Genomic DNA, 12,651 nt, shown 5'->3' with positions numbered 1-12,651 from the left:
TGAAGAAGAAAAATGCCCAGGGTGCACATGCAGGATGCTGTTGCTCAGTATCCAGAGACAGAGGGGTAATTCATCCCCCCAAGAAAACTGGTTGAGATGGATGGGATGAATTAGTTTCCAATTCTGCCTCTCCCTCTGTTGAAACTGAGGGAAATTTATAAGGATAACTTGTACCAGACAACCAAATTTCAAGCCAGAGAACTCTACTCAGCTCCCATTAAAAGCCATGGGTAAGTGAATTGTAGCACTGATCCCTGACAAAGATGTAAAGCCTAATATTTGACAAAGTGCTTTTCAAAATGCATGAAACACCTCTATTACCACAATATAAACAAAGACCTGTTAAATTAAGGAAGATAATGTTCTGTCCACAGTAGAACAGACACACACCACAAGCTTGACTTCTCTCAACTTTACAAAACCTGAGAAGCAGCTGCCTGGTAAATCAAAGCAACATTTTCTTGTGAAGAAATGAAGAATTCAAGGTCACAGTGTGGAACTCGGGGCTATTTGAGTTTGGAGTCATCCAAAATGCTGCATCCAACCTACCAAGGTGATGTGACCAGCAAGACACATTGAACTGGGCCACTACTGAACATTTCAAATTCCCTCCCTCCCATCTCTCCATGGGCTTTTTTTGTGCCATCCTTGAATGTCTACTCAATGCCAGGGTTAAACTGCCAAAGATATATTTGCAAAGGACCTGGAAACACCAGAAACACTGCTCAGGATGCAGTCAGAGTATTACATTTTAAAGTATTTTGCTTTTTATTGGGTTTTAATGTTCTTATTTTGATGTTCTGATCCTGTGGACTGTGCAGAGCTGAGCACCAGACCCCTTTTTATTGACAGCAGGGATGTGCATGACAGGGGAGTGGTACAGCAGCAGATAATCAGATATAAAAAGGGTACATGGATGGCTGCATTCTGCCATTGTTGGGCTGCCAATCAAAACCCACATTATTATTCAAAAATAGGTTGTTACATCCACGGAGATGGAACACGCCTGTCAGTCTGAAGAGTTTGTAGACACAGCCTCAGACCAAGGTCTAAAAATGGTTTGACTGACAATTGTACCCTGCAGTGAGAGCAGAATCCTCTCTCCCAGTTTTAATTGCATGCCTCTTGTAAATAAACATAGTTAAAAAATATTAACTAAGATGCAGCTGTGTTTAGCTATGATTTTTTTTCCTAATCTTCCAGAGTGTTCCTCCGTATTTGTGCAAGGCTTTGAAGCATTGCATGACATTGTAAGCATTATTGCTATGCTGTCTGCTGCTCATGGAAATTACAGCACAGCTAAAAGAAGCAAGAGAATTTCCACTGTAACCCAGGACTGTTAGATGCTGAAAACTTCCAGAAAACAAAAGGGTTTTAGGAGGGAAAGTTTTCCTGTCACTCTCCAAGTTGAGCAATTTGAAAGGAAAATAAGATCCACCTTTTCTCACTTGGCATTTCCATTCCAGCTTGTTCTTTGACTTCCATTCTTCTCATGTTGACTCATTCTTCTCTTCTTGACTCAAAATGACTTTCACAGTCCTGAGTGCAGCTGCAAAGTCCCAGCTCTGAAAGCCTTGTGCTTGATAATTCAAGGACAAGGAGTCAATTGAATATAAACCAACCTGGATAAGTTTAGTCTGGAAGAGAGAATTTCTGCTAATTCTATGCAGTGTGTGTTGTTCTGTACTAACCAATGAGATATAATCAAAGACTATTTTAATCAGGATGGGTTATAAGGTTAAGGGACTTCTTTATCTTTCACTAAATTGGAAACAAAATTTTAATTACACTTTGAGTCAAGGAGGCTAGCTACATTTTTAAAGAACTTTTTTCCAAAAAGACTCTAAATATTTTTTGAGTTTTTTTCCCCAAGTTGTCTGCCTTGAACTTTTTACATTTCTGTTTTTACAATTGCCATATGGGCTTCAGTTATGATAATTTGTGTAGGGTGCTTAGGTATTTTTTATACATCATTTTTATGCCTATAAAACAGGCAGATGGACTTGAGCTGCAGTTTGTAGAGCTGTAAACAAGTGGGTATAAACCAGGAGGGGTGTGAAAATCTGTGCTAACGGTGCTCCATGCTATTTGTTTAATAGCAAGAAAACATCAAATCTCTTTAAATTATATTGGCATCACAATTACATTGGAATTGCTGAGTAGTGCAAGAAGGAACACAACAAAACTACTGAGGTTCATTGTACCAAACAACCCTCCCAGACACAAGAGGAGCCCCTGCTCTCCAAAATCTGCCTTGCAGAGGGGATAAACACAAAGGAGTGAATGAATAATCAGACAGAAAGGGGCAAGGAAAGTAATGAGCCTCCAATAAATTTTCTGGATTTGCCAAATTAACAGATTCTCTTAACATTTCCAATGTGCTCAGTGGGAAAACATTGAATGTGACCAATTTGCTTTTCTTTGTTCCATTAGGAGAGCAAAAAGTAAATACTGACTGGAGATGCTGAAAAAATAGGTTGTCCAAAAGGACCTTTTTCAGATCAGAAACTGGCAGAGGTCATGTCTTGGTTTTAAAAGACAGGTGTCTGTTAAGGAAAGCAGGAGCCTCCCTTAAAATGGAAAATGTAAATCCATTCCCTCCAAATTATTATACATTTCAAATTAAGGGGCTCTCAGTCAAAGGTATGGGAGTAGGAATAACAGTTCTTTGTTAAGGAAGAAAATAAAAATAAAATAAGAATGCGGTAATACAAAACAACACTGCCAGAGTCAGAACATGCCCTGACCCCCTGTGCTCCTCTGGGAATGCAGGGGGAAGAAAGCTGTTCCTCTGGGAATGCAGTGGGGAAGAAAGCTGCTCCTCTGGGAATGCAGGGGGAAGAAAGCTGCTCCTCTGGGAATGCAGGGGGCAAAGGCTGCTGTGCTGTTCCCAGGTCAGATTGTATCCAGGTAGGAATGTTTGGCTCCTCCCCCTGGGCAGAGCATCTCCCCATGGGATGATGGAATTTTCTCAGCCATGCAGGGACACTCACTGGCCCATGAACAGAAGATAATTAATAATTAATGGCCCATGAACAGCAGAGATCTCATGGAGAGAGGATTGGTTGTGGAAGAGATAAACTGCCCAATGAACAGCAGAGAACTGCCCCACCTCTGACAGATGACAATAGAGTACACACATATCTTACAACCCAGGACAGGACACTAGGACCCCTCACCACAGTCTCACCTGTGTCTTGGTTTCCCTCCACCATTCCGCATCAGGGAGGAGCTGGCAGAGAGCTGTTTGCTTTCAGAGAGGGAGATAACGACTGGGTGATGTTTATTACCCATATTTAATATGTTAAATAGGGCAAATAGGGGTAATTAACCAAGTGCCTAAACTCCCTCCAGAAAAAGAAGTAAAACATGGGAAATACCCAGATCTGCAGCTGCAAGGGAAATCAATGTTATATCACAGATGTTGCTTGATTTCTTTCTTATTAGTCCTCAAATTACAATGGGATAAGGTTATTAATTAACGTTGGGTTTGGGAATTTTATGAGAGAGGGAAGGGGAGGGGAGAGGATTCTCTGCACAGCACATCCAGCAGGGCACAGTCCCAGTCAGGATCTCCAGACAATAAACCAATGTATAAAGAAATGGTTATTTCAAGTACCTAAAGCTGTTGGTGTGATTTATATCACTACCCTTTATCAAGTGCCTACTAAATGCCATAGCCTTTTAATACAATTTCTTGTGCTCTTATGTCAATTTTTGGAGTATTTTAGGGCACTGAAATTCATTATAGATAGGACTACAGTGACATTTGGTTTAATTAATTTCTCTGTTATGTCACAGCTTGAAAGAGAAGTAATCAGATATTAATAAAATATGAGAATAATCTGCTTTTTTCATAGTTTGGAAGAATCTTCCATTTGCTTATGGAACTACCTTGGAAGTTGATGTGTAAAAGCAAAATAATTTTCTACTCCTCAAGGGTCACTGGGTTTGGGTTTTTTTCATTTTTTTCTTATGGCAGAAGCTGGTGTTGATAAAGTCCTTGTGTTGTTGGTGTCAGGGCTTCCTTATTCCTGTTTTAATCAGGTACAGTGGAATCCCTGTCTTACAATGGCACTTCCTTGGGATGGCTGCTAAAAAATTTGATAATTCCCAAAGAGGAATATTAGGTTCAGCTTCTTAGATAACTGATCCCATGTCCAAAAGACCAGGGATAAAAGTTAAAGCAATTTTATCTTGTCCTAGCAGTGGTTAAATCGCTTGTGCAGAATCCCTCTGGTTCAAGGATCCCCTCAAGTTTAGGTGGGCATTATGGCTTTTCAGGACAGGGGTTAGGTTCACTTTTCAGGCAATATGCCTGAATTTAGAGTCCTTTGGAAATGGGAAACCCACTTTCAGCCCTGGAAAACCTGTAACCAGCAGGATGGACTCTGGAGAGGGGATTCACCAACCTGGGCATGCAAAATAAACTAAAAGAAACCGAGATGCACCAAGTCAGAGACCTGAGATGGTGTATGGCAATTTCTGAAAACCCCAACTCTCAGAAGACACTGAGATTCTGCTTCCAGGGGCTGGTTTACTTTTATCCCAGGGATTTTTTAGTACAGCAGTCAAAAAAAAAAACCCAACATCTCTCTTTCCTTGCCACAAGCTGGCATATTCCTGCTTGTCAGGGGTTTATTGAACAGCAAAAATTAGCAGGTGGGCTTGAGGAGAAAAGCTTTAAATCGTGCTGATAAATGGCAGCTATTGCTTGGATGGGAAGTAATTGAGACCTTGATGACAGGTTTAGCTCAGGGGCCTGAGGAAACAGAAATAACACCCAGTATTTGCAGTCATTAGGCACGGGAGGATCTTGCCAATTAAAATCCTGCAGTGAAGGGAATGCATGAAGCACTTGCATGGGGATGACTCACACAAACCTGCAAATGAAGAATTGTTCATGCCTTCACAACTGGATCCCTTCTCACCTGATCCCCAAATAATAACATCAGACTCAATTTATGTTGACTCAAAATATCCTGGAGAGAGAAATAATTCCCATTCCTTTAAAAACACACCTGGACGAAAAGTTCAATTGCCAGTGTTAAGTTAAAACATCCCAAAAAGCAAAATTATGTGGATGGATATTTTTAGGTACCACAAGGGTAGGTGGTGGTGTGGTTTAGATCATGCTGTCAAACCTATGTGATAGAATGGGCCAGTCTGACATCACTGCTAACACAAAATCATATTTATATAAAAAAAAAAGAAAATGAAAAAGAAAAAAGGTGTAATCAAGTGAAGGGGTCAAAAATAAAAGTTTTTTTTTAAAAAAAATAAGAAAAAACAAAAAAAAAGTTTCTTGCTGCATAGAATCTTTGCAAAAAATATAAAATGAATATATGCAATGTGAGGGTCATTTTATACAGCATGGGACTAGGTTTGACTCAAGCCTGATACCTGCCTTAATTTCAGATGCTTTCATTATTGTAAACATTATTTCACACAGGAAAGTCTTCCTCTGCCTATCCCAAGTTCATCTTAAAAAAAAAAGTTTGCCTTTATGCTTTGTTTCCCTTGCTGCCCAGAAGGAAACTTATATGGAGTTCCTAAGCAGTAATGCAAAACTGAAGAAGAAAAGTTCAGTAACTTGTATTTTAGACCATTATTTAAGAAAAAAGACTATTTTTGCTCCCCCCAGCTTTACTCCACCTCCCTAAAAGCAGATTAATTGAATGTGTTATCATTAGATTAATAGTATTATTCTTCTCAAATGATCTGGTTTAGTTGACAAGGTGGGGTTTGGTTAAAGGTTGGACCCAATGATCCTGGAAGTCTTTCCCAACCTAAATAATTCCATAATTCTGTTTCTTACATGGGCAGTCACATTCTGTGTCTGCTAAAAACCCACCTGGATTTTACTGGGATGAAATTGACTCCAAAATCAAAATCCACTTAAAAAGCCACTTGCATTTGATTGGGATCTTTGCGCAGGTCTCATTAACACGGTGTCCAGCCCCACTCATGCACCATTCGTTGTTAGTATCTTAAAATGTGCCCAAATCACTCCCTAAATACAATAAATGTGTAGAAAACATTGTGTTACATGGGCATTTCTGCAACTGCAGGAAGAGTTTTCGTGGAAGTCTCTTTTCTACATGCACTGATGGAGGCAATCAACTGCCCATTGCCTTTTCCCTAATTATTATCTGCTGCCATTGCAGTTGGTTGCTCATCACTGAAGCCCAAAGCACTAAAAATTTAAGTGTTCTGCCACTTATTGCCATAAAAATCCACAGAAAATATGAAGGTAGTCTTTTTTTCCTGCTTATTTAAGGGAAATGACCCTAACATTTTGCACTCTGCTTCTTTGCAATGCAGTTTTAGAGAATTCACTAAATGCCCCCTGCTTGTTTTAAAGCAGGATATAAAAAGTAATACTCTGGTTTTATCCACAGCTTTAAATTGTAGAGAAAAAAAAAAACACAGCAAAAAAAAAAAAAAAAACAAACCCAAATATATTATAATCAAGAGATAATCCAAAAGGCTTCATTTAAACAGATTTTAAAGACATTGCAGCAATATAAAGGTTATATAAACCTCAGCTAAGCTTCTTAATATAGGTGTTTAAGCATTATGGAGATTTGATTTTTAACTTAGTGCTGGTCAAAAAGGCCCTCAGCCAGCAAGTATATGAGTTAAATTTGAATGCTAAGCAGAGATTATTGGTTCATAAAGCCACCATAAAGAACAGATAATTTTATAGCTAACATGAGTCACCAAACTTAAGACTTTGGGCACACATTTCTTTCAAAATATCCATGTTTCTGGGGAAAAAAAATTAATTAAAAGTAGATTAGCATGTTCCCAGAAAGAAAATGCATTCAGATAATGCAAAGTGCCATAGAGGGAAGGATATTACTCATTCTTTTCTGACCTACAGGATTTAATCTTTCCTTATTAAAATGAAAAAGAACAAAATCAGTAGACCACAGCCTCTCTGGTATCCACCACATCATAAAGCCTTTGTGAATAATTAGATTTAAATGAACACCCACCAAAATATTGGAAGTGGAAAGGTTTCCTCCTCATTTCAGAGGCAAGAGCATCCAATAACCTGTTAGTGCCCTGGTGAGGAAGACCAAACTTTAGAGATATTAATTAGCAGAACAACAGCTTGTTTGCTTCTCACTGGGGATCTGAGAGCTCACAACACAAAAATGATATTTTGAAAAAACAGAGGAGGCCAAAGGCAGCAGCTTCCAAGAGCAAAGCAGAGTATTTCAGGAGGGATGAGCACGGCAGGAGGGTGAGGGGTCTTCTCTGATCACAGGCTCTGAACAGGAGGTGTAAATGTGGAGGAGATTTACACCAGGTTTGCTCCTAACAACCACCCCGTTGCCAATCCAAACACTCCAAGAATTAACAGGCAAAGAGGAGCACCAGGAGCTGAGGACTAACACCAGCCTTGCTGTGTCACACCCCTCCCCAGCAGAGTTTTCCTCTTTGATCTTATTTAAACTTAATTCCCAGAGGGAATCAATTGTCTCTGATCGCTGCCAAGTGAAAGCACTTAGAGCTGTTAGTGCTGAAAAAATATTTATTAATGTTTAGAGACATTCTCAAGAAGCTTCTGGCTTCTATAGTATTTGAAATATAGGGAAAATAATAATTTTTAAAGAACAAGAACTTTAAATCTGCTCTTGTTTTCTTTCAACTAAGAAATGTTCCTTTCACTGTGATTTGTGCCATTTAGAGGGCCATTTATTTGCATAAGGAATCAGATTTCACTTTTTTGCCAGTTTTGTGCTGCTAAAATTGCTGTTTATCCCTTTGCAGCTCCTTCTGCAGGAGTACTGTCTTGTACAAGTCTGGTAAATAATATACTTAATTTCTTTGTGTGCCAAGTGGAACGCAAAGTCAGTGTGGGGTAGCATTTAGAGCTATCAAAAGAGCTCCCTGAAAACAATTTTGATGAGATTTTACATTTTCTCTCAAAATATCATTTAGATTTATGAGAATCCTGGATTCTAACTTTTCAGGGTAATGAATGAAAGACATGACTCGTGGCTATTTTTTCTTCTTTTCTATTTTTGTTTTGAATGTTTTGATTTTTGGTGATTTTTTTTGGTTTTGATTTTGGTTTTTTGTTTGGTTGGGTTTTTTTTGGTTTTTTGTTTTTGTTTTTTTTTTTTAAATAGGGGGACTAATGCAGTTACTTAAAATATGACGTGTTTGTAAGAACTTTATTTAATCCAACAGAACCCAGGACAGTAAATCAATGTTAATCAAGTAATACACCCAGGGGAAATTGGAGCTATTGTCCCATTAGGCACAATTATTTGTTACATTTATGAGCTTATCCAGTTAATTAATTATCATAAAACTCACAGTGTGTTAGAGTGAGACCCTCTAAGGGTTTCTCTTCTGTTTTTAAAGCATCAAAAACATTTTCCATTTCACATCAAGGATGCAAATGTCACCAAGTGCTTCCAATTCCCTCTGGCTACACAAAATACTGTTTCAAACAGGTATCATGAGATGGGAGCAAGCCAGAGAAAAGAGTTTCTATAAAGCAATCAGGTATTAATTTTTCACCTGTTAGTTACTTGCAATATCTGTTCTCATGCAGTTTTAATTAAAAAAAAGTTGGGCCATTATTTGGTTACCAGGCTCTGCAGGACTCAGAGGAATTTGGTTTGAATTTTCCTCAGGACTATACCAGCTGCAAAGGGATCCAAAGATGTGCAAAGAGATCTAAGGAGCTGTAAATCCACATCCTGCAGAGCTTATTTTGTGGAAGGAAAAAAAATCTGATGGATAAAAGAAGATGGAAAAGCAAGTCCAGCTGTAATCCTGCCTGCATTCTGGGAAAGCCTGGACCTGGCTCAAGCACCTCTTCATCCCCCCTCAAAAGGCTTCAAAACTGCATCCAAATAAAAACTTTCTAGTCACAATTTGCATGGGTTCTTAGGAGATTCTGGGACTAAACAACAGTTTGAATTATGTTATCACTAGAGGCTTTGCTGTTGTTGCGTGAAGATGCTGCTCCTTCTGAGTGTTTCCACTCTTCACTGGATTTGTAGGATTTGCACATCATTGAACCAGAACCTTGTTTCCTGTGCAATCAACTAATTCATACTTTTTTAGTATATATTAATTGTGTCTAACTGCTCTGGGCTTTTACTGTGGGAAACAGCAGTTGAGAATTTTTCTACCTTGGGGCAAAAGTTGAAATAAAACCCACTAATTCTTCATACAAAAACCAAAATATTTTATACATTGAACTATGAGTTCAGCAAAAAAACAAATAGGAGGGGGGAAAGCAAAGAAAAGCCAAAGAGATAAGAGAGAAATAACTCAATTATAACCATACAGTTATTATATTCATCTTTGAAGGACTTGCTGACAGGTTTCTTTAGACAAGAAGTTTGAGCAGCAGAAAGCAGAGTAGCCCTGACACGAGTTGCAGATTTCTCTCTCAAAATTATGGCACAGAGAAGTTGGAGAATCTGAGACTTAGTTAATGGCAGTCCAAATGTCCTTCTTTTCCTACTCAAACAGCTGGAAAAGGGTTGCATGTGTCCTATGGGTCTGCAAGGAGCAGAAGATTCGGACATTGTGATGAGAAGATCAGGAGTGCTGCTGCCAAAGCTCCTGTTCCATCTGCCACCACCTCCACCTTCTCTTACCTAGGGAAGGACTCCCAGAATTGCTAAGACAGCTTTGGAGCTGTTGCTTTGCAGCTGCTACCAAATACGTCAAACCAAGCTAAAATAATCAGGTTTCAAACGTTGTCTAAAATGTCAAATCTTACGACTTCCTACTGAACTCATTTTCAATTTATTATGTTTTCATTTCATTCTTCCTAAAAAGAACAAAGCCTTCTGTGCAGGAAGAGTACATTCTGTAGCTATCACCTGGTTTTTAAGTCAGATTCCAAGATTTTCTCCTTTATTTTAGCTTTTCCACATTTTTTCTTTTTCCTCTGGACAGTTCTCAATCCCAACTTTCTCAGGGAATTTCGAGCACATCTTGTTTTAATTTACTGTTTGTTTGATTTCGGTAAATAGTATAGGGGAAGTTGTCTAAAGTAATGTGAAATAAGTTTCGAAAACAGTTGCAGTATTTAGAATGATAATTGGATTGGCCAGAGATGAGTCATAAGTAATGAAATGCAAGGAATAAAAGTTCGATGCTATCTTGTTTGGCTGAAACAGAGTTTTGTTCCTTCAGGCCAAACAGAGTCAATAATTATGTATTCTACCTTCTATTTTTATGATTTTTTTGGTAATTTTTAAATATAATGGGATTATGTATCATTCTAAAAGGGAAACATGGTTGTTATGAGCTTTCTCTAAAAACATAGCTATTTTTGGTTATGATCTCAGGATCATTCTGTTTCTAGTCAGTCAATTAATTGCCTGTTTATGCATTATTGCATTAATATCACCTGTAAGATTTATGGAAAGTAGCAATGAAGTAATAAATATGACCCTTCTGCTATCAATCACCCTTCACAAGGGACAATACAAAAACATAACTTGTTTGTACAAAGTCAGGAGCCAAAATGAGAAGTTTCAAAACCAGACTTAAGCACATACAGGAAAAAACAAAGGAGAAGACAAGAGCCAGAGGAAGTGGTCTCAAGTTGGAGAGGCTTAGATGAAATTTAGGAAAGAATTCTTCACTGGAGGGCAGGAACAGGCTGTGCAGGGAAGTGGTCGAATCACCATTCCTGGAAGGGCTCAAGGCACGTGGCTGTGGCACTTGGGAACGTGGTTTTGTGGTGAACATGGTGCTGCTGAGGTAATGGTTGGACTCAGTGACCTTTCCCAACTTAATGATTCAAAGAATCTACAAAAAAATGGAGGGAGAAACCCCAGCCCTGTGGTGCACAGAAATATTGGTATCAGGGATCCACCTGAAGAGCAGGAAGGATGTGTAGAGAAAATATATCAAAGCCTCCTGCCCTCACAGGTCAGAGGTCCCAGGGAAGGGGTTGCAACCAGCACAGAGACACCCAAGGTGCTAAAGATGTTGGTTTTCAGCCCAAAATTTACTCAGCTTGACAATGTGGACTGAACACCATCCCTACCACGCATTCAGAGAAATGGGGGCAGCAGCCCTGGAGGGGAGGCAGTGTTTTTTTCTCCTCACCCCAAATGCAATTACCATTTACGTTGTAACAGGTTATCAAGTAATGCACATCAAGAGAAAATAATTCAGAGAAGAATTTGAAACTGCTTATTCAAACTGCCTCATTCATTTTTATTATTGTTTTTTTTTTCATGTAATGAGTAAGGAAAGGTATTTCACATTCTACTCAAGGAAAAGAAACCCAACACATTTGGTTTGATGGCCTATTAGAGACTTACAGCATTTTAAGAAACTTGAAAATGAATCCTAAATGTTTGTAAGGCTGGATCTACAGCAGTATTTAAGAGTGTGGATCTGCTGTAGGTTTAAAGGAGGGACAGAAAATCCGAATACTTAATGAATTGTCAGGTCTCATTGCCTTTGGCAACCTTTTCCTCCTACAATGCTCAGAGACACAACTGTGAAAATAAAACTGAGGGTGCCACCAGGTCAGTGCTGAATTATTTACAGTATGGTCTTGTCTTAAATCTTTGGCTTCTGATATGTATTTTCATTGTGCAGACATTATCACCAAACCTTATAGATTTAAGCTCCTTTTCTACGACAGTCAGACTTCTCTTTGTTGTGCCAGAGAAACTAATTTAGTGTAGGATTTGGGTGGAGTTTTTTTTTGCCAGAGTTTCTCAAGATGAAGCCCAAGAGAGTAATTGTGATTTACTTTTCCTTTTTCCAAAGAATCACTGAATAATTTGGGTTGGGGGGGTTCTCAAAAAAAAATTCAGTTTCAAAACCATGCCATGGGCAGGGACACCTTTCAATATCCCACTTTGCTCCAAATCCCATCCAATATGGCCTTGGACACTTCCAAAGGATGTGGCATCCACAATTTCTCTATGCAGCCTGTGCTATTGCTTCACCACCCTCACAGGGAATTATGTGATATTTTCTTCCTTTTTTTTTTGGCAGAGCACAAAAAACAAGCAACAGAAAGGCATAAAATTTCCATCTGATAAAGGTATAACACCAACAAAAAAAGTATCTTCAAGGTTGATGCAGCCACTGTTGTGGAGTTAAAATTTTACTCCACACAGGAACTTTGATGTCTGACAGCAGAGAATCTACACAATAGATACCTTTTCCTTCACACCAACAAAAAGATTAGGCTAGAAATAAAGGAAGATTTTCCTTATGTCACAACAGAATTTTGTGCTTATGAAAAGGAGAAATTTGGATGCAGTTTCAGCTTCACACGTGATGTGCAGATGAAACTGCATCCAAACTGCATCCTGATGCATTTTTGTCTGTTGCTTGCAGGACACACATTTAGCTCCAAGCTGAAGCCATTCCATTTCCATGTCCCCTGTGGTGAGCCCTGTCGGAAATGAAGCACATGACTTCACACTTCGGGGAATTTTTTGTACTTCTTGGAACATTTTAAACTTCATATTCCTGGAAAGTGAGGTTGTTACAGCAAACCACAGTGATAAGGGCAGATTTATGGAGAGACGGTGCTATACCTCCTTCTTAATACCCTTAGAGGCCAAATTCTTCTCAATGTGCTTATTCAGCTCATGAGGACTAACAGTGGCATATAGAGTAATTCAGTAA

General features: G+C 38.8%; 1 long non-coding RNA gene across 1 annotated transcript; it reads left to right on the top strand.

The window, feature by feature from the left end:
• The first annotated feature begins 3,714 nt into the window (after positions 1–3,714).
• LOC146767492 (uncharacterized) lies at positions 3,715–12,278 on the top strand. The gene is made up of 3 exons (XR_014954597.1): positions 3,715–7,817; positions 8,383–8,526; positions 8,658–12,278. It is a non-coding gene; the product is annotated as an uncharacterized LOC146767492 (long non-coding RNA).
• The last annotated feature ends 373 nt before the right edge of the window (positions 12,279–12,651 follow it).

The sequence above is a fragment of the Lonchura striata genome, chromosome 4 (genome assembly GCF_050655825.1).
Source record: "Lonchura striata isolate lonStrDom1 chromosome 4, ASM5065582v1, whole genome shotgun sequence".
Classification (NCBI taxonomy): Eukaryota; Metazoa; Chordata; class Aves; order Passeriformes; family Estrildidae; genus Lonchura; species Lonchura striata.
Note: the sequence above shows the minus strand (reverse complement) of the source record. Positions and strands in the feature narration are given on the sequence as shown.